The 26,845-nt window shown below is 36.8% G+C and overlaps 1 protein-coding gene across 13 annotated transcripts in view; it reads left to right on the top strand.

Annotated features, from left to right (window-relative positions):
• The first annotated feature begins 334 nt into the window (after positions 1-334).
• MEF2C (myocyte enhancer factor 2C) overlaps positions 335-26,845 on the top strand; it is a 139,468-nt gene continuing 112,957 nt past the window's right edge. For 7 of the 13 annotated variants that reach the window (XM_082783659.1, XM_082783656.1, XM_082783653.1 and 4 more), the window contains exons 1-2: positions 378-545; positions 9,981-10,079. The gene's annotated coding sequence lies outside the window, so the exon portion shown is untranslated. The other 6 variants (XM_082783661.1, XM_082783658.1, XM_082783663.1 and 3 more) reach the window with 4 other exon arrangements.

Raw genomic sequence — 26,845 nt, 5'->3', positions numbered from 1 at the left:
AAAACCCAGTCTTGTTCAGAGATTATTCTTGGAATGTAATTTTAATATCTATATAAAGGAGGAAAGTTTTGTGCCATGTGAAAGCAATTTGTCCTTTTTTTCTTCACGAAGAAGCAATTCCTGGTTAAGACGACCAATTTGATATTTTCCACTTGAACTCGCAGCGGACTTTGAAGGGGGACAGCAATGCTGTGTTCGTTTGCCAGTGCTGACAAAGATCTGCTTGTCAGTGATACCTTTTACAGCTAAATTTACTCAGGAGTGACAGAGGCAGGTGCACCTTAGCCTGCCAGACACTTGTGCGCCCGCATCACACAGCCTACAGGTCAACAACCAAAGGAGAAAAAGCCCAGGGCTGATGAGGAGAGGGTGAGTGAGGCAAACACAACCCAAACTGGGGGGTTTCTCTTCAAAGCCAGCTGGTCTGGCTTTATTCTACGGGATTTTTTTTTTATTTTTTTTTTTTTACCTGCTGGTTTGATCAACGAAGCCCTCAGCAGGTGCTGACGGGTACAACTTCCTGGAGAAGCAGAAGAAGGGCACTGGTGAGTTTTAATAGAGAAAATTATTAAAAAAGATTTTAAGTCTTTAGAGTGGTTCTGCTTGCCACAGCACTGGGTGACTCGGCTCCAGGCTTGTGGCTATGCTCACAAAGCTTTCTTCAAGAGAAAGCAGATAAGCTTTGTAGCATGATTCTCATTTTATTTGATATGGTGCTTGATTTTAGCTTCTGTTGCCAAGAAAAGTTTCTTGAAAGTGACTGGATATTTATAGTCTGTTTTTTTCAAATTGTTTCTATGAATCTAAAAGCAAAAAGCATACAAGATTACATACGGGAACACCAAGAGACGCAGCACTGGTGTTGTACCCTTTCCTCCTCAACCCCTCCCCCCCCCCCCCCCCAAACTGCCTCCTGTAAAATACAGGAATTATAGTGGTAATTTCCAAATAAATAGGAAGTCTTTGTTTGTCTCCAGACGGTTCCCAGTATCTGAAGCTTCAGCTGACATTCCAGAGCCTTAGAAACTCCTTCTGGACATCAATATAAGATTATTTGGTAATAGGAGGAGTGAAATTTAGAATACTTAGAACATTGTGTAAAACTCAGTCACCAGAAGATTATCAGAAGAAACTGTTTCCTTTCATTAAAGTGGAAAGACAAATTACAAAATGGTCTGTATGAGAGTACTGCCTTGGCATAATGCTTTTTATTATGAATTTACACAATTATGCTTACTTTAAAACCACAAATTATGCCCTCGTGTGTATTCTTTAATTTCTGTAAGAGCTGGGAAACTAAAGGAAGGGAAGAAGGTTTATTCTTCTAGAACAATAAGATTTCAATTAATGTGAAAATGTAGGAAAATGTGACCACATGTTAAAATAAATATTTTGGAGGGGAGAAAAGCATTTTCATTATGATTTCTATTTCAAGAACTCATTCTTTTAACTTTGTTTCACAGTATTCATTACAAATTGTTGTGTTAAATTGAAAACATTTATTTAAGCAAGTAAACAGAGAGAAAACTTGACCATATGAATCTTTTTGAGGAAACATATTCCACATCCACAATTCACATGCACATCATAGAAGACACTAACAGGAGAAAGAAAGGAATTGTATGTCAATATACAGTTATACTATTTCTGTAGTGGATATTCCCCATATGTCAAAATAATGATTTATCGGCAATCGACAGACTAAGATTAGGCCAGATAATAATATCTGAAGCCCTTTTAAGCATCCCCTGATTTATTTATTTTTTTAAGCTAGATTACTTGGTGTGGGACCAGTAAAACTGACAAGGAACTCCAACCTCTAGAGATAGATCAGGCGTTTCTTCATTTTGGGAGACAGAAAAAGACCGGCAGAGATCATTTTTGTTTCTGGAACATGCTGTCTGAAAATCATCACAACTTTGTTTGGTACAAGAATATCCTACTGAATCTTAGGATAAGAGACCAATAGAATAAAACATTACTAGGCAAAGTATAAAGTAAACCTCTAAATATCCAAGATACTTTCTTGGATGAAGTATGAAAGGGACTGCCTTCGAACTAAGCAATGCCTGTAAAAAATTGCTGTTTCATGAATAACATTTGTAGTATAGATACTAAATCCCCTAAACAGACATTAAAACCATGCACTGTTAAATCAGAAGATTGTAAATAGTAAGGGCAGTTTCTAGAGTTAACTAGGCATTGTACATGCTGCACTAACCAAGGAAAATTCATAACCTTTGCTTTAGAGCCTTTATTTCCGTGAACTGTAATCTCATCAGCATTTTACTGTGTTGATTTTAAAGGCTCAGAAACAGTAATTACTGTGAAAAATTCCTGGGTAATTTCATATATATTCTGCACTGTATTTGGGGAAAAAAAATAAATTAAAAAAAAAAAAAAAAAAAAAAAACACCATAAAATGAAACTCCAAAACAGAGTATTTTACTTTTCTTGAAAAAGGTTGTTTAACATTGCAAAGGGTGGAGATTACACATTGGCAATCTAAAGAATCAAATTTATATGTGTGCCTTTTACTAGTCTTTTTGCTTCTTATTTTTCTCATTGTCAGGGATAAGCATGTTCAATGAAGTTCTAAAATACTTCTATTATTAATATGAAATACTGAGAGATTTTTTTAAAAATAGAAAAAAAAATAATTATTTTACTAAAACTTCACAATTATTTCAACTAGAAGCAGAATCAACCCTAAAATATGTGGAAAATGTATTTATTTCCATGCCAGACCTTCCCTGTTAACTAAGAGATCAACATCCCATCCACTCCCTGGTTCTTCTCAGTTGTCTATTTTGTTAACTACTGTAATTTATTCTTCAACTATCTTTTTATCTTTTTTATTTTGAAAAGCTACAGTTGAACCCAGCTTTCAACCACGTTAGTTTTTTTCCAGTAAATCCAAAGTCTAGTGTCAGGAAGACGTCTATATTATAGCTATTCCACAGCGCATGAAAATATTTAACCACAAAGCTTTGCAAAAATATGATTTAGTGACTCTATGTTGCATTCTTCAAAAGTTATTTCAAGGCTTTTCATACAGTGCTGCGTGGTATTTTCAAAGCATATTGTGCCTTGTTATCCTATACTTACACTGGTGAAAACAGGAAACTTTCCACTGAAGGCAATGAAGTTGCACTTAGAAGTTAGATACAAAGATGAAATTGCATGGTAGAAATGATAAAAGTAGGCTGAGTTGCCTTAGAACTGCTTTATAAGTCCACACTTAAAACATGAGTATTTTCCATTTTATATTTCTTTTATGAATTTGTGTATGTAAAGCGTGTGTGTACATATATATGTGTATATATACGTTTTACATTTATAACGATACCCTTTTTATACCCTTTGCAGAGTAAACAAAACCTAATTCTACAAATGTATACAGCTTTCTCAAGGCCTTTTATTAACTCACTTTTTGTTCAAAAATCCAGTGGTAATCATTTGCACAGCATCTCCCTAAAAGTCAGAGGAACAGAGGCACGTTAGGGAGCAACGGAGAAGGGAACTCTCTTCCTTGCCAGTTCAGGAGCAATGTGAGCAGTCATTGCCTCCCCTGGCTGCCTCATGAACTCTGAGGCTGCTGCAGTGGCTGCCAGCTGGCCCACCCCTGAACCCCTCTGTGGTCCCTGTGGGACACATGGAGACACCCCTGGCATCCCCATGCCACTCCCCACGGCTGCTCACAGCTCCTCCCCACTATTCCTTTTCATCCCAGTTCACCCTGCACAAGGCTGGCCTTGAAACCTGCCCCTTGTTGAAAGGTACAGATGCACAGACCCTTAACTGAGTTTTCTTCTCCAGTGCAAGTATAAACAATTTATTTCATGGTTAAATCAGATTTTGTTCCTTTGAAAGCAACTAGCATTATGTAGCAAGTTCTGGAAGTACCATTAAAGAAATTTTCAAGAACGACAGATGCACAATGCAACTCTACACACGCAGGGTTCTAAATCAAGTTCAATAAATGCAGTTTACTAAGATAAACATATAGATTTAAGCTAGGGCATATCAGTTTGATGGTAACATGTAAAATAACTGCACAGAATGAGTGAAACAGAAATTACTGCTTTATTTGTTAATATAAATATATATGTATAGTAATGCTAGTACTACATACATACTTAAAAGCTGTGCTTGCAGTATATGAAGTTCAACATAATGTTAATGTACCCAATGTGCTGTACCTTGAAACATGACAGCATCTATCAAGGCAAAAAATTAAAAGGTGATTAGTATAATACCCAGCAGTTAACCAGTAATTCAGCAAAACAAACCTTTCTGTATTTGTTCTTAAAAAAAAAAAAAAAAGGAAAAATGATCTCCCCAGTAATTTTTTTTTTCTCTCTCTACTTTAACAATGATACAGAAGTATACAGAATCAATGGTTTGTATGATTTGTGCTATAGGTATCTGCAGCATTTTTTATTTATTTTTTTTTCTTTGCTGTCTTATGTGCTGGCATAAGAAAGCAAAGGAAAGTATATCCAATATAACTATACACAAATAGTTTTTTCCCCAGTATCAGTCCATCTCCTGTGTTTGAAATAATGTAGAAAAATATTTGGTAATAACAAATTAATATCATGCGCAATAATTATAAAAGTTAATGAAGAGTCTATCAATGCTGAAAAAAATAGAAGAGGTTGTGAAATAATCTACTTCCATATTGGGAGATAGTCCCTACCCATGGACTGACATGGCTACCCACTTAATTATGTGTCCTTGCACTGTCTGACTTCATTAGCCACTCACTCCTCAACCACTATGCTTTTGATAGCATTTAGATCTCAGGCACACAGAGCCTCACTGAAATGAGATTTTGATTTGTATTCTGGCCAAGAAACACGAGGGAACAGTTTCCCACTTTGAGTAAAGAAGCACATGTCCCTCCATTCCTGAGAGAAGCTATTCTGCAATAGCTTCTGGGTCTACAAAAAGGATGCAGGAACTACTCATTGACTCTCAGTTTAATCCAGAAATTCTTAATCTGTCTATCCTGCTTAGTGATAGTCCTTCTGTATTTACACCCACATGCCCTTTTCCCCATCTTCACTACTTCTAAATACCTGGACCTCCAAAGAACCTCCACTCTCATTTACATATAAAAAAAAACTCCTAATTCCTGACCAAACACACTCCTATTTTCCAGGCCTTACTCCTTATCTCAGTCACCACCAAGAGGACAACAATGTCTGGAGGTACTGGAGAAAAGGGGCTCCTGTAGATACCAAACATAAGGACAACAGCTAGTGCTACCAGAATGGAAACATTTAACTTTTATTTATTAAGAGTTCAACAATGGAGGGGGGTAGTGACACAGTTTATGGGTCAGTTCAAAAGATTTCTATATATATATGACTGGAAATTAACTGACTAATTAAAAAATCGAAGGACGTTGGCTCTATATGGTCTGTACTTGGCTGACAAATACAGCAACCCCTAGTCCAGAAATTTCCCTGATTTAGCAGCTAGGTTTCCTCTCCTTTAACCATGTCAGTGTAGCTGTCCATAAAATTATTGTTGAAATCAGGTGTAACTGGGCTGATTGGCATAGGCTTGCAGAACATAACAGGACAGAACTGGGAATTTAAACCTGTCCATATCATCCAGGAGCTGTGCAGAGATGCTCAAACTAGATCATATGACAGCAACAATAACTTCAGATGAAATACATCTAAACCAAAGTACATATCCAAACATGACCTCTGAGGCTTAGTTTCCTTTTAACCTCAGTATTTAAAATGCTTCCATGGGAAGAGTTATAACCGATGACATCACAGCTGGAGGCTCATGGAAGTTTTAATATAGACTGACACAAGTGGCACAAGCGCATCTAAAGGCTGACCCAACTATTCTGCAATTACATTTTACAGCCATGGAGGTTACAAGTTCTTCCTCACATATCAGCAAGAGCTGTCAACTTTCAAATGGCCTCTCTGAAACAGCTAATAAAATTTCATATTAATTATTATCTTGATAATAGAAGTATTATCAAGATATTACACCAGCACTTAGGAAATGCTTAGAAGATGCATTTATAGACAACCCTTGTGCCTGGAGCTGCTCAAATGCAAAACAAAAACAGGAACTTAGTAGTGAGGACTTCTACAAACAAAATAGAAAGTGGATTTTCTCAAAATATCCACAAACTAACATATTACCTCTTGATAATCTTTATTACCTCATTCCATAAACTAATCCATTGCTTTTCTGTGCTATACTCAATTTGTGCTGCAAATATCATACGGCATATTCTGTTATAACAGACAGGATGATTGACCTTTTAAATTTGCATATCATTTACTCAAGCTTCAGTTACAGAAAGTGGTAAGCAATTTGCAATAGATGCAAATTCTCAGAGAAACGTCCAAAAATCTGGGTGCTTATTTGAAATACATCTCAGTCTACTCTAGAAAACTCCTGAGAATTTTGCTTCTCAAAAAAAAGTATACATCTATGTTATTTTTTTTCAAAAAAGGCATTTCCTCTTCTAGCTAGGAATGCCATAACAGCAGCCTTTCTTGTGGTATGTTGGAATCTGCATCTGAAGCCAGGACGACGAACCACAGTGGCCTTCAGCAACAGGAGATGAAGTTGACCACTGTTTTCCTATACTTAGAACAGGTTTGATTTGAATTTTGTTTGAATTGTGGCTAGGGGGCCTATCCAAAACAAATCTCTACTTTGCTTGGCCCTCAAAATTATCATGAATTTCATTGTCTACACAGATGCAGATGCTGATCTAATTTGTAGCAGCTGCAGAATACTTAATTAAGCGTTTTCTAGCCATCTATGGCTGTCTGCTTCTGTATCGCATCATCATGCAGTGCAAGATAGACAAATGCTTGAGTATCACACAATTAGTAAGGGGGTGCAATCATATTTTTTGTTTTGGGTTGAGGGATTTTTGGCAAAATATTTGGAAATATCACAATACCTTAGGCAATACCATTTCATTAAAGGATAGGGAATAAATAGCTGGAAAAAAAAAAAAAAAAATCTTCCCCCCACTCTTTTTTCCAAAATGAAGGGAGATCAAAGGAAGATTCTATTTATTCCACTGGGGGCAATCATGTGGGCAAATAAATGTGTCAGTAGGAATGAAAAAAATGGCAGTTACAAGCATTTCTTACAGTACTCATTCTGAAGCTTATTTTTCAGGAAACTTTCTTCTTAGAGAGAGGCAAGGGGAACTGTCCTAACAGAAACTTTTTTAAACTCAACTAATGGTGAAGAGGTTTAAACCATCTACTACCACATCTATTAAAAATGAAACACAAATTTATCTTCCACTTCATCAAGCCTAGAGGTTGCATGTGATACCAAAAGATAGATGGGGAAGTTTAGCAATAGGTACTCTTGGTGTCCTTTGCAGTAGGCAGCAATCTACCTGGTCCCTACAGCACATTAAGGCATCCCACAGCTGCTCCAGGTCCATCTCTGTTTGGTTCAGGACAAAGACCACCAAAGCACAGCACGTCTCCTTGGTTTACCATTTGCCTTTAATGACAGCAAGGATACTGCATCTCATGGTGGGGGAGGCTTTTTGCTAATCTAGGTAAACTTCAGTCACAGTTGTATTAAAGCATATGAATTACATTTCCACCAAATGTCTTGTTAAAAAAAATAAAAATTAAAAAAAAAAAAAATCTAATGTTTCTGAGGCATATGAAGATGCAGAATAATCAGACTGATGAACAGCAGTTCATGCAAAGTGACAACATTTCCAAAATTGTTCTTCAGATACATTCCTGTACTTAAACACTATTAAGATGGGAAAGTGACTCCAAATTTCCACTCTAAGCTTATATTTAATCTATTTTTATATTTTTGCTTAGGAAAAAATCCCATTTAGCTTGAAATTTCACCTAATTAACTTTATGTCAGAAGATATTTCTGAAAGAAAAAAAAATAGAAAAGTTGAAACTTGTTACAGAGCTTTTCAGTTTGCCTGAGACAAAAGTTTTGTTCGTTACTTCTGGCTAACACTGACGAACTTCAAAACCCTTGATACATTTCTTCCATGCAAGTCTAGACTCACATTTTTGGAGTCCCTAAATCTCAACAGGGGAAAGGTTAGTAGGTTAAATTCTTCCTTTAGCTACACTTAAGTAAGCTCATTGACTACAACTGTTGTCCCCCTAAAATACATATGTGTATATATAAACTTTATACATTTGGTGGAATGCTGTCATAGGATGATGAGAACATTTGAATACCTTATAGAGAGGCAGTGCCCAGTATTGGAGTTCAATCGTTTCCAAAGATTAAGTCTGAGGCAGGAATAGGATCTGTGTGACTGCTGATGTGGGCCTGAGCTTCCATTTTAGGGTCTCATCTAAAACCCATCAGCGTGCATTGGATTTCAACAGACTTTAGGGGAGTTTGGATCTGGTGCGTAAGCCCCACAGCATCCCAGTTCCACATAAAACACTAAATTTAACTTTTCCATAGAGTTGTTAACTCCTTTGGATGCAAATGCAGCCTCATTTTCAAAGAAGTGACAGGCCTTAAACCTATTTCTAAAAAGTATGTGTGGCAAACTGGAAGACTGGCTATCACTAGCTCCAGATCTCTGCTGTCCAATATTAGTCTGTGTTGTCATTCACAATGTAATAAAGCTATTTTTACACTTTCGGGACAATTTTAGTAATATCTAATCTTTGAAAGAAAGTGTATTTGTCAACAGAGAAGTTTCTCTTTATCTGTAGTTTTAAAACACTGTTAAAAATGAAACAAAGCAAACACTACAGTAAAAAAAAAAAAAAAAATCACAGATAAAAATAATATTTGGACAACTGTTTGTGAGGTAGTTAGAGGACAATATCAACTTGCAAGCTACAGCCTCAGAAACTGCCTTTTGTAACAATGTAACACTTCAGATTACTAGAACAGGATCAATTTAACAAAACAAACAACCCCCCTTTTCATTGTTGACTTAGTGCATTTGGCAGCCTTTTCCCCTCTGCAATCAGTCTCTTCCCCACTAAAGCCCTTGAAACTACCATCGAGGGGAAAATGCCATGAAAACAAATCCCGCTTTTTGTAAAAAGGGGGAATTTAAAAAAAAAAATAAAAAAGCAACTTTCTGACAGCCTGGGAAGTCAGAGATAATGACGCCGATGAGGCTACCTCCAAGGTCCCCGCGGAGGCCATGAGTTTTACTCCAGGGTAAAATAAGGGGTGCAAGGGCCACGGAGCCTTCCAGGAGCAGAAACACACACTCGCACACTCACACACACTGCACGGCGCCCTCCGGCGGGGCTGCGGGGACCCAGCACCGCCTCCTCGCTCATTAGGAGGATAAATAAACTCCAAACGTTAGGAGGGTACCGGCCAAACGCGCACAGGGAACGGGGATGGGGTGGGAGCGCAGCCGCCGCTGCCCCGATGCACGCCGTGGAGCCGAGTGTTTGCTGCGGGCTCAGGCGCCCCCCTCCCCACACGTAATCACACCCACGTTGTCCAAAAACGGGCGTTTCTGTTGTAAAGCCACCATTGGGGTGCCGGGTGTTGCGTTCCTGCAGGGGGAACGTTCTGGGTCAGCGGCACAGCAAGCAGCTGTGGGCAACAGGGAAGGAATTAACAGCCTGGGCTTTAACATTTCGGCGTGTTTTCAATTGGCCTTTATTAAACAATGGGACAACTGCTTCTTTTCAAAGTGTACATCGGCGCGTAAATTATTGTCTAAGTACCTGCTGGAGGATTAGTAGGGTCCAAGATCAATGCTTTTGTAATTTTATGGGTAGCGCAGCATCCCTGAGGTAGGATTTAGATGGAGTTTATGACAGTTGAAAACTTCAAGTTACTTACAAGTGATGCTCCTTTTAGTCCTAAGTGCACATCGGTAAAGGCTTGTATTCTTTTTATAGAAATTGTTTCATAAATCTCTTTAAATATATTTAAGTACTATGGGTTTGCATTTTAATAATACACTACTTTTGTGCTTTTAAACATCCAAGGTGCCGAACACGAATTGTAAACTGTGAAGTAACTACTATGGAAAAGATTAAGTAAAGCATTGGAGGCGGATGATTTTGACAATAAAGAGGGTGTATGTGGTGAGTGTTTAATATTTATTGCATTTGGTATTACAAAGTACTATTTATTGTTTTCAGATTTAATGTTAAAAGCAAAGCCTGGAGAGCAAGCTCTGCTGTATTATGTACTTACAGGTACACCTGTGACAAAGGTTTTCTGTAATCATTGCCTGATGTATATAACACCATTTTAGTAATGGCATGCCATTTTATTTAAAGTTCATGTGTCAGCTGTGCCTATCTTGCAAATATTTTTTGCAATTAAATGATTTTGCAAAGAATCATGTACATTTCAGCTCTGTACTGTGGTTTGCAAAGCATTTAAATTGTGCTCCTGGAATATGTATCCTTGAAATTATCCGAGTTTATATCTTTTGATCGTCAGAAAAGAATATGGATTGAGGGAATATTCTGAATGAATGAAGAACAAATACAGTACTGTTGAATAATCTTATGGGGTAGATTAATCTATAGCCTCGATTTCTCTCAGGGTGGGTTGCTGTGGCAACCGCCCCAGCTCACTTTAAAATAATTTTGTAAAGCTCACTTCAAGCGCTGCACCCAGCGTGGGCCAAGTTTAAAAGCAGCCAGACATGGGAAGAAGTGTTATACTGCGTTGCTCTTACAAGATAGGGAGGTGGTGGAAGAGAGCGAGGCGTGGAGTGGAGTGGGGTTGAGCAGAACTTTGAACGGAAAATAGAAACCAAGCCACCCCAGGGTTAGGATGCAAAGGAGGTGGATCATTTCATAGTAACCTTACCTCTTCTCAGTTTAAACGCCATTAAAAGATGTTAGCTGGCAACCTCATTTCTCCTAAGGGAAAGGTATGTTTAGCAGCCACAAAAGAACAAAAATGGACTTTGATAATCATCTTCAAAGGAGTGTTTTCTAAGCCCACCTTGAGATAATCATACTTGTAAAGGAAAGAGATACTTGGGCACGTTTCACTCTTAGATAAAACTTTGGAGGTCTGATTTTATAATTATTGCATTTTGACTGATGTGTCGCTGTTTAAGATGGTGAATGCCTCAGGTGGTGGACTGAGGGAAAAAAAAAAAAGTCAGCAGACCTACACACGACCTGTCAACAGCAGAAAGAGTGGATTTGAGTCTCCTGCCAGAAATTTGAAAAGGTTGCATTTGTGGAACATCAGTACAAGTACAGACACCAGAACAAAGGTTTTTCACTGTTTGAAATTACTCCAGATTTTAAAATTAAATACAGCAAAATAGAAAAAAAAAAAATCCTAAATACTTCAAAAGATATTGCACAAATTTATGCCTTATCTAACCCTGATATGAGTGAGAAAGCACAATCCCTTTCCTGATATCTGTTTGTCCATCTAGCATCTGAGCCCTGTTTTAAAAATTGAGGTGTCCTTTACATGCATTTGATGAATTGTACTCATGACAAAAACTTGGCATGGCTTAAAGATACTCCCAATAAGTGAAGGTCACAACTATTTAAAGATTAGGCCACCAGTGCCCACATGAAGGTGTTGTAAATGTGCTAAACTGCTGTATATTTTATTTTCTGAAATACTTGCCTACTCTGATAATTGCTTTCGGGACATAATAGTACTCAAGTTCTGTCTTGCCACTTGAAGGGCTGTGTTATCAACTAGCCAAAAACCTGAAAACTTACATATCCTGCACAAAATAAAGCAGATGACAGTCATTTTCAATTAGAGCACAAAAGTGTGAAGTCTTAACACAGTTTTCTATTTTTGCCGCTAAGAAAATATGAATATTACTGGAAAGTTGGGTGCCGCGCCGGGAGACTAAAATTGCCTGCAGAAGAGGCATAGCAAGGCGATGTAACCCATGTAACTATTCGATATTCCTCTCCTCCTGCACTTCATGCCAGACCTGTGGCTGAGAAAGTTTAAATTCCCAGTGTTACTTGGGCTCCACTGCTGACCCTGCCACACTCCTGTGCCTCTCACCTCCATACACAAGGTGTTTGGCTGAAGTCTAGCTGCCTGGTGGTTCAAGGCACATCGGCACTGCTCTTGTCGGGGTATTTTATACCACGTAACTGTCTGCCGGTTAAAAGTTGTCTATTCTCTGTGTCTAAATCTCCTCACGAGATTTAGGGCACCCTGAGACCTGTAGTCAGTGGAGGTCAGGTCTCCAGGAATCTGAGCTGAGAACGATCGCAGGGTGCTTGTTAGAGCTTCATTTTGCTCTGGCCGTGCTTTGCGCATCCGTGTTTTAAGTACAGTAGAATTTAGAAGACATTTATTCACTGTCAAATATGGAGCTTCCAAAGTAGGTCAGTGGCCCAATGAGATGTTTATAGGGGAAAAGACTGCAAGACGAAGAACTTGTATTAAAACAAACCAAATATATATTTATCACTGCTGTTTGAATTCAGTGTTTTGGTTTTATCATGCATGCTGTTCCTATTTCCAGTACTGTAATCTATCATAAAAATAATGGTCTGTGCCTTTATAAACTCCCCTGCTCCCTGCTGCTCTCAAAGGGTTGTAGAAGTTGGCTATCTACATGAAAATAAAAACAAGTATCTGCAAAGTCCAGTTTTACTCGCAGAGTATTACACGCGCCTGATTTGGATTCAAGCTCACATACAGCACAGTCCTGGTTGTAAGACCGAATGCAACTATTAAAAAAAAAAAAAAAAAAAAAATGTCCTGCCCTTTTATACGGCATGCACGGCCGTGGATCAGTCTGAGCCGAGACCATCCCTGAGAGACGGCTGTGATTTGGGCTGGGGCACGGGGAGGAGAGCAGGGTTTTAAGGCTGAGGGATGCTGCCCCAAACTTCGCCACCGCTTCAGCTTCGCGCCCGGGGCCGGGTGCGGAGCCCGAGGACTTTTGTGTGGCTTTGCAGACAGAGGGCTCCGGAGAAGGAGCCCCGGCAGGCAAGGAGCAGGGGACGGGACACGAAGCGCAGCGGGGGCGCAAAGCGGCGTCCCCGGGGCGCTGCAGGAGCCGGCTGGTGACAGCGGCGATGGATGAGGCTCTGCTGCCCCCCTGACAGCGCCGTCCCCTCCCGAAAAGCTCCTCGCCGGCCTCGCACGGCCGTCCCTGTCCGCTCGCAGGGCTCGGACGTGCCGGGGGGAGGGAGGGAGGGGGGGGAGGATGTTCCCAGCCCCTCGCCTGGCTCGCCGCAAACTCGGCGTGCGCAGCGTTTGCGCTGCCGCTTTCGGAGCGGCCCCGGGATGTGTTTCCCCACCACCACCCCCCTGGTTCCTCGCAGGGATCTGCGCCCTCACGCTACTGTACCTCGCCAGAAGGGGGAAAATATGCACTGGCTCGCCGCGTTGTCGTGGCGCGGTATAATAAAGGATTGTCATTAGGTTTGCGTGTGGCATATGCCATTACCCCCACCGTAAAACTAAAATTAGCAAAATGTCAGGAATGGAAAGATTGATTCGCCCAAGATGCAATTATCATTTAAAAAGTGCTTGATTGAGGTGCTGATGTTCAGTGATTTATTCTGCATACCATATACATAATTAAAGTAGTGTAGTGGAGTAATTTATCAATCTAGTTTAGACTAGAGGGGCAAGGAAAGGAGTTGCTGCTGCTGCCGCTGCTCTATGTTTGTTTTATTAAAACGCTTTCGGGATCTGATCCCGCCCCCTTTTTGCAAGAGTGAAACTGATTATTTCTCCAGCTCGGGAGGAGAGAGTCACTCGGTTGGGATTGTGGGAGAGAGAGAGAGATAGAGACGCGGAGAAGAAAAGGGAGGAAGAGGGAGAGCAGCACACAAGGACAGACACCTCGTCAGGCGTGTAGTTTGAATCCCTTCCTTGCCTCCCCCTTCCCCTCCGCGATGTTACAAAGGCTGTGAGCTGCTCGGCTTTTCCCATTCGCCTGCTGTCACTTCCTTCCTGGACGCTCTCGGGACGAGTCCGGTTACTTTTAATCCGACCAGCAGCTCAGCCACTTTCTCCTCCTCCACGCTGCACACACGCACACACGCGCGCACACGCACACGCGCGCGCACACACACACACACACACACACACACACACACACCAGACGTCTTCTGGCTCCTTATTGGATTGACTTCGAAGGTTGTGTGTGTGATTCAAGGAGGCTGCATGTTGAACCAGGTGGCGAATATTTAAGGCTGGAAGAAGTAAGGGGATTTTTGCTCTTTCCTATGAAAGGAAAATATCTCCAGGACTAGTCTGATCACCCAAACAGCTAAATGTTTATCATGTAAGTACATGTGAAATTCAGCGTCGGAATAAAATAGACGGGGCATAGGGCAGAAGCCCTACGTACGTTTACTATTGCCTTTGAAGAATGTGTCAGTCAGTGCATGCAGACTGGGAGTGAGGTTGCCTGCAGACTTTTTAAGAGTATGATTGTTCTGTCAATTGCTTACAAGTAACTTTTCAGACAAGTAATATAGTTAAATCACTGGCTATTCAAATTACTGCAGACTTGTCTTTGTCCATGTCATAACTTTGATGAAGTTAGTTTATGTCATTTCTATGTTTGATACCGTGAAGTGTTTGAAGCTTGTTTTGTTTTAATAGTTCACCAAATGCTATGACCTTGTAGTGCTTGCACCCTGATTTTTCAGACTAAGGAAACAATCCAGTTTGAGGGAAACGCTCTTGAACTTCATTGCATCATAGGCTCTTCAGTTCTTGAGTTTAGGTAATGCATGCTTGCAACTGTTTAAGTTTGTGCATCTTTCCTGTGAGTACTTAAGTTTGAGATGGAGAGACCCCTTGCATCGATGTGGGTACATAAGTCATAGCCAGCGAACCTCTTTGGGAATAGTATGTTTTAGTCTTTACATAGTACTTTCAGTAATTCTTGTATTTTTGAATACAGGGGAGTCACAAAACTGGCTATTCTAGTTGATGTACTTATAGGCTAAGATAAAGTTTAATGTAAATAAGAGACTTGTAAGGCTATTGGTACATTATGTAACTATAATACTTAGCATTTTCCATGAAACTTAGTGTGACCTTATGTCAGCCTGAAAAGCAAAAGAAGGATAAATTAATCATGAATTTTCTCAAGGGAAAAAAAAATCCAAATAAAACGTAATGAATTATTGTGGGAACTTAAGCATTGTCTGTTACAGAAGAGTTAGAAGAGTTCTATTTTCTTTATTGTCTGTAATAATTATTATTAGAAAATACCTGTATCCTAAAATCAGATAGTGTTATACACAATTTAAGAAAAAATATTTAAGAGAATTAGTAGAAAAATACAATTTGCCTGTGTTTTACTGGTGATCAGAAAAGAATTGTCTTGACACAGAATGCATTTTCATAGCACATATCCGTTGATCAGCTTAATGGCAAATGCCCTAGTTTCATATCTTTACTTTAAAAGAACTACAGGATGGATGCTAAACCAAATATTTTAGATGTAAATGTGACTAGTTTTCTTTTTTACTGGCACTTTCCAGGGTATTGTGGTTGAAAACTACTGTTAATATGGAGTATAATAACTCTAATCCCTAGAGGCTTGGCAGGGCATGGAAATAAAACCACCTGTGAACCAGTTTTAACCTCTGTATTACATATGGATTTCCAGTTTAAACACTAAATGCAATTGGCCACTTTGGGATTCGTTATTTCGTAAATTATTTTTGTTGCATGATTTTAGGACCCTAACCCCAAGTCAGAAAAAAATAATCACAAGAGTTTCTGTCCTTATCAATTTTATTAAAACACCTATTATATTATTCTTTCTATATTAATGAATACATAGTTCATATTGGGTCTAATTCTGAAGTCTCTGCTAACACTTAAGTCCCTTTGGAAGTAATGGAAAATTTCTTTAGGGATGAATTTGAGTGAATGGCCCTTAATTTGTGGCTTCCATGTTCCTCGTAGTATACATCTTTTTAGTTTAAAAACTTGTTTATATATTTAATTTATATTTATTATACTTATATTAATATACTTATTATACTTATATTTATTTTATATTATCAGTATATATACTGATATACCTTATGTAGCTAGTATCAGAAGGTAATGTGGGGACCTGACTATGAAAACCTTTCCTGCAAAAAGTACTTACACAGCTTGTCCCACTGATAAAGCTGAGACAACTTGTGTGAAAATGAAGAAGTTACATAAAAAATATTTTGCAGGGTCAGGTCCCTAAAATACTTAAAGCTCTTGCCTGTCCCATAGCTCTCTTTGGAAAAAGATGAACAGAATGCCACTTTTGATGTCCTGTAAATGAATTTGGGAATCAGATATGTTTGAATCCTCTTAAGTTTACTTGACCAAGAAAAAAAGAAACTTAGTCTTAAGAGCCTTATAGAAAGAGGTATTAAATAATGTGTGTGAGATTAAATATTTTAGCATTATGTTTCTCAGCTTCCAATATTGGAGTGTCAAAAGAAAATTCACAAGAATGCCGTGAATTTTCTTTAATGACAGGGTCAGAAAAATGTTCTTGAAATTTCATACTATTTTAATATCTCTCTTTATTTGCATGTCTGCAACATGTATAAAAAAAAAAAAAAAGCAACAACAACAAAAAAAAAAAACAGATACTTATCTTAAACAGCTGTGCTTTCTGAGATATATAAAGCATTGCAGACAAAGAAAATGAGGCTTTCTTAAGCTTTTTCTAAAAGTTACCTCTGAAAGATTTTGATACTCATTATTTAGTAGATAAATGTATCTTTATAGAAGATAAAGAATTAAGCAGCAGTTGTGAATTGAATACTTTTTCCGTCTTCATTTATTTTAATTTTACTTTTCTTTATCGCAGGTTAATTTCTTGTTCAGCAAAATAGTTCAGTTCATCTTCAGAGACAGCTAAGTAGTATTTCTACATCTCATTGAGCTAGCAGTCATAAGCAAGTATCAGGTGTTTGAAAGAAAAAAAAAGCTTTTTTTTTTTTCTTTCTTTTTTTTTTTTTTGATACGTAGACTCCATTTTACCTGTTGGACATCATTATTCTAAATTACACACATTTTCTAAAAATCATATATATAATGTGATGGTGTTCTTTTGAAAACACATATTATAAAGATAAGCATATATAGTTGTCGTATAATTTCAAGTTTATACTCTCTTCTTCAGCATTTTGAAGAATAACCAAAGCAGTTATATTTGTGATGTATTTTGAACTTTTAAAATCTTGGTATTTGATTTCAACAGGGAAATTTTTCTATGCCCATACTTAGGCTCTGTAGCAACTGAGACATAATATACTAAGAATTATCTGTGTAATTGCAAACAGCTAGAAGACTTCAGCCTTAAGAGTAAGGATATAATTCTGGTATTTGAGAAGTCTTAAAATACAGTTTTGCATCTTATTTCAGAAGCAAAATGGGCTTAGAAGAACAATTCAGGTTTCTTGCACTGGTTGTGCAAAAGAAAAACTGTAAAAAAAAAAAATCCTGATTTTCTGTTTTCCTTAAGTATAGGAATTGTTTTGGTCTTGTGTCCAGCTTTAAGGTAATTTTCTCAGAACTGGTGCACAATGTTACATGTGGACAGGTGATTAAAAGCTAGTGTCTTTAGTCCTCCACCTTAATCTCACCCTCTCATTGACTGCAGTGCAGCAGAGCTTGTCTATTCACCGGGATCTGTCATCTTTAGGAAATCAGACCAGCTTATAGAAGCGATTCACAAAACCAACAGTGACAACAAAGTCTTACGTGCCTTACAAAAGAAGGATTAGGCAGTTCACATGTCATTTTGATTGGGCAGAGATAAAGGCTGATTGCTGCAGCATGGCAAGACACACTTCAATTTCAATTGATTATTCTATAAGACAACTATAATTCTCTTGCTTAGTCATTGTTAATGCAATTAGAAGGAAGTAAAAATCAGTTTTGACCTTACTGGTTTTGTATTACTTGATCGTAAAAGGTATAGCAACTTGTGGCATTGTTACACAAAATTTTAAAAGTTCTGTTTATTCACTGTTCTGAGGAAATATAATATAGGAGATGATTGTTCTGGGATTTTTAAAATCATTTTTGCCTAGATGATATCTTGAGGTAGCAATTAAAAGTTCTTAAAGTGCTTGGGACTACACTAAATTCACAGCATTTACCCTGTTAAGAGCTTATGTGCAGAGGAGAGTACGTACAAGATGTCAGTTCTTTGCAGATTTACCAAAAAGTATAATATTGAGGAATACAAGCAAGTCATCTTACTTTGTGTTTATTCTGTTATTTTTAAAATACTGAATATAAAGTAAAACTATACTTTGTGTTGCACATGTGAACGCAGTAGATTGGTTTGAAAATAGTTAAGAAATAAAATGTTGTCCATGTATTATTAACTATGTCTGTGATATGTCCGGGACAATGGAGAGTTTTGGCTATTTGCATGATTTAATTATAATGTACAGCCTTTAGCATTTGGACATATGAAACTTGCAAGCTGATTACTTCTATGTTAATTTCTTAGCATTAAAAAAAAAAAAAAAAAAACTACTCTTTTTTTTTCACCCAACTGATGCCTCCTAGTGTTTCACATAATAAAACACTAATGAGTCAACCATAAATGTAAACATTGTTTTTTTCATTGCCTTCATCTTATGTGATACATAAAATTAATATTTATGCATTTAATTTTGTATGTGTTATTATAATCAGACAGGAAACTCCTGTAAATTGAGACGTTTCATCTTAATGGACCCTAAAAGCACATTTTTATTTTCCTTGATTCTTGCTTTGTCTAGCTGTAGATTATATCATACATATACATACGAATATATTTTCCTTTTCTCCTTTTGTTTCCCATATGCATTACAGTAACTTCTCAATGACCATATTCTGGGGCTCAAATGGAAATTTAAAAAGTTTTCGTAGCATAATATTTCCAAAAGTAAGCCCCTGGTAATAGGCAATAACTGCAGTTATAGAAATGTTTGAAATATTCTGAACTACCTCACAGCCAAATAAAATGGAAAAGAAAAAAGACCAGTCTGAGACATGTTTGCTTAATATAGTCCTTAAAGAATTGTTAAGTTGTCGCATTTTGTAATTGTTCCTGGTTATTTCAATGTTGTATTAGAAAAAATACTGCATTAGGCCAGTTTCCCAATCTGTGAAACGCTCACTTCATAGTTTTGTTTCTAGATGTGGATGACCAGTACCTTTGAAAAGGAATTTGTGTGTGTAAAATATTGAAACAGAGCTTGGAGTGCTAAAGACTGAAATATACTGTCCTTTCTTACAAGTTTAGTCTGGCCATATAACTTATGAATACCTTAAAAAAAAAAAAAAAAAAAAAAAAAACAAACATTCAATTATATTAGATTGATATCATACAACAGTGTCATATTTTATTTCTTTGACAGGAGGGTATAATTTTCAAAAAGTTACCCAGCATCAGTGTGACAAAATATAACTTATGGGGCCCAGCTGTATATTTGAACTGTCAGGTACTGTCTTACAATGATAAAGCAGCAGCTAAAGCTGAGAGCACTTTGGCACATTTTAATGTCACGCAGTTTTATGTAAAGTATGAGATCAATTTAATGATGACATTCGAAATATAGCTTGTTATTCAAAGAATTTCAAGAAAAGCTGTGAATTTGCAAGATACTTGTTCTACTAAGCAAAATTCAAAGAAAAGAAAGTGATTTTGCAATCAAAAACCGTAAGTTTACCAGTTAATAAAGGTAATGAAAATCTGTGTCTTCTCAATGAACATGCGGAGTTAGGTGCCTGTGGTGCGTAACTTCAGTGAATAACTAATTATTATAACTATAAGTAACTAGTAATTCACTAACTAGCGAGTACGGCAAGTTAAATTTAGACATGCAGAATCAGTATTATTTTTAAAATATGTAAAAAAAAATGTATTTTTTAGCGTTATGTTCTGCCATCAACCCTGATTGTATTACATTGCTTCCCCATTAGTTCTAAACTGCAAAGAGGCAATTCTGGGATCTGTCAGTAAACATTGAATAGTGTCCTAGCCTTTAAAGTTCCATGTATCTTGAAAGTATTTCAAAGTATGAAAAAGCCATCTATTATTCAGCAAGTAAAGTTAAAATGCAAAAGTGATAGAATTTTGTCATTTTCTCATATAGTTACATTGCTTCTTCACTTGCAAAGAGAAAGTAAATTTGAAAGAGAAATAGAAGGAAGCATTGAGAAGAATGTTTAAGAAGTGTAGGACTGTTACTCATTACTCCGAAATACAGCTAAACAGGACTCCATTGAGGTGGGTTTTGTTTGTTGTTAATGTTGTTTTTCCTTTTCTTGTTTATTTGTTTTATTGGATTTGGTTTTTGTTTTGTGGGATTTTTGTTTGTTTGACAGCTAAATATGTTTAGATTACAGAAATAAATCCTAGGAAATTCTAGAAATACATTATCTGACTTATTTAGAAACTGGTCTGGATAAAATATTTGAGAACTGTTAATTTTTATATCACATGGAATAAACTCTCTCGAAAGCCAGGTCTCTAGCCTAGGCTGCTCCTTTTGCAATTTGCTGAAGAAGGTGATTTAGCTGTCACCTGTTTCAGCAGGGTAGAAGTACTTATCTCTGCCATCTGCCACCTTCCTGACTGTGGAGGGCTTCAAGAGTTCGAGCAGAGAAATCTTCAGAGATCCTGGCCAATGCAGCAGGTCCTGGAAAGTCAGTATCTACTGCCTTAATTTAAGGTAACCATAAGGCAACACGCAGATTAGGGATGGAACTGAACAGATGGCATAAAGCTCTTCTGCCTCATTTTCCCAGGTTACAAAGCACTACTGATACGGGACTTGGATTCCAACCTAACAGGTCTTTCCTGGTTCTTTTTTTTATTATTATTATTTTTTTTCCAACTGTATAATTGTTTCAGTAAAGATTATCATGAAAATTATTGTTAATCATTTCCCATTGAAAGAATTCACCTCTGCGATTACTGTCTTTCCTCTCTTGTCCTATAATTACAAAATATACACTTAAATAAACTGAATTAGAAATAACTTTATTTATGGTTGCTTTTATAGTCACCGGGACCATGCCATTTTTCGAGCCCATGCTCAGCTAAATTTTACTATTTACTTTTAAGTAGTCAATCAATAGCCGTTAGCAAAATCTGTACAAAGGACAAGGGAGGATTGTGAAATTGTTTATAAAACACATCCGCGAAAGTAAATATAATGTTGTCCACGTGAAACTTTACTTCTAGTGATATAAGTAACAAGTAACATAGTATGTGTTATTTATTTGATTTCTAATAAAATCTTCCTCTTACTGACAAGTACATTGTGATATGACATCATATTCAAAATACTGCATTATTTTAATCTAAATAAATTAGTTACCGAAGGATCATCACAGAAATTAAAATGTTCTGGAATGTATCCACCAGCACAAAATACTGGAGGACGTCACTTTTCATTTAAAAATTCCATATGGAGTTCTCAGTAGAGACTATTTTAAATCATTTTCTTGGAGTTGGGTCCCTAAAGATGGTGGAGGAGGGGAGCTGTAGAGAAACAACAGGACACTGAGGTTCTGTGGTCCTCTTGTATAGCTGGCCCTTCTATCCCTTTCATCCAGGAATTTTATCTTGTGACATATGCTGCCAGGGACTCCCCTCTGGTTGCAGTAACCCTCGGGAATGCCTGGGCACTCAGTAGAAAAAGTTAGTACAGTTGGAGAATATTCTGTGAAACCAGCAGGAGACAGTATGTTCTGTTCGCTTTTGCTCAGGCCTGCTTCATCTCCGTCCATCTGTGTCCTGAATGTAACTTCTGTCTGTACTGAATAGGAGAAGTAGGAGAAACAGCATAAAGGAAGGCTTTTAGGAAGATGAGGAAGGATGTGGCAATGGACTATTTGGAAAGATGTGGAGGAGAGTGGACAATCCACAGTAGTTGTACTTAAAACCTTAATCTTGGAGACTTCAAACAAATTTCCTACTGAAGTATGTAGAATTTGTCTTGTTATGAGTAATACTTAATTGCTGCAGACGCAGGACAACAGTCTTAACAAAATAATACTTCTTTAAATGTGTTTTATACATAAAAGAAACTGATTTTGAATCAGTATTTGATGAGAACTTTTCTACCCTCCAAATATCAAAGCAGCGTTCTTTCTTTTATCTTCTCTGTGTGTATAGGGTGTAGATAAGGAATTGATATAGCACCAGAACACGAAAAAGCCAACTTATTACTCCACTGCAATGTATGAAATAAGTGTGAAACTGCATACTTACCCAGACTTCTACATGACACATTTTTATATGTCAGAATACTGAGGCAGGGAATGCATTCTTTCAGTGGTATACAGAATGCACAACTTTATCCAAAGCACACATACATAAATTTTTAGAGATCAGAAATATGACCATAAATGTTAGTAAGAGCCTATGCACTGGCATGCACATTTAAAATTAAATAGAATGAAGCAGAATTTCATTAAAGTTCTTCGGAGCAGACACTAAAAATATAGCCCAAGCTTGTTGGATTACTAGTACTTTTATTTACATGTGATGCGTTGGTAGCAATTTGAAATAATTTTCAATTGATTTTAAAATGTTTATTAATTGGAAAATAATATTCCATATTTTTCTCAAAAGGAAACATGATGAAATGATTGGCATGTTACCTAATTAAAGCAAAACTGCCCGTGATTACATGTACAGAAATTGAGACTGCCTACCTATATCCTTGGGTCGGTAGAAAGCTGCATATCTTCACTGGAGTAACAATAGATTTATTCCAGCTATGGATCTAGAGCTTCTGTTTTACTGTTAATGCTGCAATAAATATATATATCTATATATATAAAGAAGTTTATGCATAGCTCAGAAACAGTATTCTTCTTTGTTTTCTTTTGGTATAGGAGTTGACATCTGCAGTGATATTTTCATGTTTTTTCCAAAAGTTGATATTGATAATGCAAAATGAGGATCTATCTTCAGTACAAGTTCCAGTACTTAAATCCCCACCCAGAACATTGCATTTAGTTCCGTTCTGCTTCAAGTAGATATTTGTTGTAAGCTCCGTATTACATATTTTGGTGACCAGCAGAATAGTCAACTTGATTGCATCCTTACTGATGATCTCTGGAATTTCATATTTAAATAAATAAATAAATAAATAAATAAAAGGATTCAGGGATAGGATATGGTTGTTAAAAGCAATAATGCAAATCCTTATGACAAAGAAAGAAATAGAAAAAATGGTATTTTTGCAAGGTGTTTTAAAGCTTTTAGGATTTTTTTTTCCTTCTTTTAATGCTGTGGAAAAATACTTCAGTCATCACACCAGGATGTTTCAATCGAAGTAGACTACTTTTTTATTATTTTTTTTTAATTTATTTTTAATCTGAATAACAATATGAAGCAATATCTGATGCACCAAAGAGGCGTGACATGAAAGAAAGATATTCTGGTCTGTTTTGAAGAGTAGTACTTGTCATGAGTTTGGACAAGTGGTGATTTTCTGGCGCTGTCTTCTGTTACAAGTCACTAAATGTTGTCTGTAAAGCAGTAGCACTATGTTCTACCACATTTTTCTATAGGAGATTAAAGAGAAACCTGTCGTGAGACCAAATTTCTTGACTACACCAAACAGGACATGGAATAGCACTTCTCCAGATTTCTGATAAAAACTAATTTTGAGGATGGTCAGGAAGAAAGTATTTGTTCTCTCCTTTCACTCTACTGTTTTCCAGATGTGATTGGAAGGAGGAAGCTGTTCCACTAATGGATCAGAAGATTGCTCTGTAATTTAAACATCATCCTAAAAATAGAGCTTCCATATTTGATAGATATAAGTTCAAAATACAAGGTAGCTATTTCAAAAAGGCCTCTTGAAAAGCTCAAGAAAATCTGTAAGTTCATAGTTTTGTGAAATTCCCCTGCTGATACTTGCAAAAAAAAAAAAAAAAAAAAAAAAAGAATGAGCAACATTCTATTTTCATATATTAGTTTTTTGGTTTAAACGGTAATCTTAAAAGCAGAATGGTTAAATTCATTATCATGCCTGCATACAGAACACTTTGAATGCATGGTGATCTAAACTAGATTTCTCAGAATAGAGGTTTTGTATTAACGAAGTAACCACAGTAAATTCAGTTCTGTAGTGTGCTCCAAATTTTAAACAGTGTTCTTGAATATAATAAATTGCAGTGCCACATGAAACCCATCGGTGATGATTTTCAAGAAGATTGGGAAGTGGAATCCTTCAGTATGAATTACACAACAGAATAATTAAAGGGTATTTAATATATATATATATTGTATATCTAGAACATATAATTCATGAAAGATATATGTACTTCATCTGAGGTAACAGAAGCAAGAAATAAAAGTTTGCAAATAATGAGCAGAAGCTAGTCAACAGTCTGAAGCATGCATTGTAAGAAAGGGACTCAAAAACTTAGAGATTGTAGAACCTAACCTTTTTTACATTTAGAATGCAATTCAAAATGCAGCTGCAAACCTGCTTTGTGAAAGTCTGATATGCAGTGTCTCAGTTCTCCAAGGACAAAACAGATGAAAATTGGAAACTTTACTGAGATGCTGTAGAAGCTAAAATCTGTTCGGGATGCTGGAGTGTATGTGCATGGATTAGAAGTGACTTAGAACAGCACGAAAAAATGGGAATTTAAGTTTTAGTTTGCAATGTATCCCAATTTCTGCTGGAGTCCACATCCCCAGATTAAGTCTATAAATTCTGTATAAGCGCTGGTTTAACTTTTACTGCACAAACTAAGGATCTGAGAAACCTGATTTGAATTACTTCATACCCTTAATTTGGAGCAGTTCACAGAAAATACAGCTCCTTCTTTCTGGAATGGTCCTTAATCAGTTGACTATAGAGAATTCTGCGAGAAAGCTACTCTCGGTTTCCCTATGTAAGTCTATGCCATTTTTGTATAGATAATTAAATATTCATCAAATGAAGGGCTGTAATTGAGTCATATTTCACTGTAACGCCATAGTTCCTTAGCTGTTGAGTTGTTCTCTTGCGTTTTTTTATATCTCTTACTCAAAAAATAAGTCTTTCTATGTTTCTAGCCTGTAATATAGATTCAAACTAGTTTAAAAAGCTAATTTCCATGCAATGTCTTCCATTGCATTATCTGAGAAGTTTGATTTTACTTTATGAAGTACAATAGAAGAGGAAGAAAGTGCCCTGTTGATCTTTGCATTTACAAATATATTCATCTAAATATATGAAACTGCTTCTTTTATAAATACTTCTGCGCCAGTCTTCCATACCCTTTAGTGGTCTTATTCTTCCGAGTCTTTCTTGAATGGAGCCATACCACGTCTAGCAAAGCTCTGAAATCTTGGATAGGAATTAGAAACACGAAGAGGTGCTTAAATGCGGAGACAATGAACATTTTATAGGTAGGTAATGCATTGATTGTAAGTTGTTTGAGACAGGAAGTACGGAGTCAGTGTAAGATACATTGCTCAGGGTATCTAAGAATGTTTTAATATACTTTTATGAGAACAAACATTTCAAAAATAGCCATTATGTGCCTGTTGTCAGTCATCTTCAGTGACGCTTGGGTGGTCCTTTAGGACCTTGTGGCCTAGCATACATGCCTCTTCAGCCAATTTCTTGGACAGTTAATGTGACTGTTGAATATGTGGGTGTGAATCCAAACCTGACTTCCTGACCGCATTATTATGTTTGAATAAATGAAAAAGAATAACAACTCTGGTTAAACGTTGTGCTGATATTCAGTCTTCACTAGTATTTATCCAAGAGCTTGAAACAGCTTATAAATTGTAAAAATGTGGGGGGGTTTTGTTTGTTTGTTTGTTTTTTTATTTTCTTTCCACCATAATTGGGAAATTCTGATTTCATGAATGCAAAGAGAACTTATATCTACACATATTAATGTTTGATTAGCAATATTACAGATGTAACAATATATGAAACTAAATTCTTTGTTCATGTAGTATAACACCACTGACTTGATGACCTACTAAAAACTGCTCTATGTACAGAATTATTAACATTGTTAATTAACATCCACCTCATTTTCTCAATTCCACTCTGACACTTTTGCCAAACTTGTTAGAAAAAAAGGGTACCATTTGAACAGCATTTCAAAAGATCTCCTTATATTTTGTTCCAGACAAAATATACTCATAGTCATGAGAGTATGTAGAGATCTACCACTCCTTGGATCAAAAACATTATAAACAGATTTAGGCAGTTTTTCATCCTCATCTAGGGATTAAAGAAAATCCATGGGTGGCTGCCATTCACATATCCTGAAATGAGGTAGAACATGGAGGGGCCTTATAGGCTGTTCTAGGGCTTCTCTGAGGCTAGGCAAGTATGTTAGCTTCTATATGTTATGTTAGCTTCTCTCGTCTGGATGTTAAATATATGATCTATGATATATATGATTTTTATAAATAATAATTTATGTCATTTTGCTGATGTGATTCTGAAATACCATCAGCATATTAGATAGTCACTGCATATGGAATATATAACAGACTGTAACTGCTGGCCTCATGAGGCTTCCAGATGCTCTAAGTAGATAATGTTAGCTGCTTGGACCATTAGGTGCTATACTAATCTTTACTCATCTGGCAGTCATATCTTATTCCTGATATATAAGGCAAAACTGTGTGTAAAACATCAGTGTAAAGTCGGAAGAGTTTGTATGTCCTGGTTTCTTTCTTTCTTTTTTTTTTTTTTTTTTTTTTTTTTTTTTTTTTTATAGAAGAAAAAATATTTCCATGTTTCTTTTGTTTGTCAGTTGATAAAGCCAAAAAAGAAACGGGATAAGTTACTTTCCACATGAAATAAAAGATTTATTTTAAAGACTCAGCAGATTCCTGAATTCATTCCTGAACATAAGCATGTGGTTCTGCAGC

The sequence above is a fragment of the Aythya marila genome, assembly GCF_965140915.1.
Source record: "Aythya marila genome assembly, chromosome: Z".
Classification (NCBI taxonomy): Eukaryota; Metazoa; Chordata; class Aves; order Anseriformes; family Anatidae; genus Aythya; species Aythya marila.
Note: the sequence above shows the minus strand (reverse complement) of the source record. Positions and strands in the feature narration are given on the sequence as shown.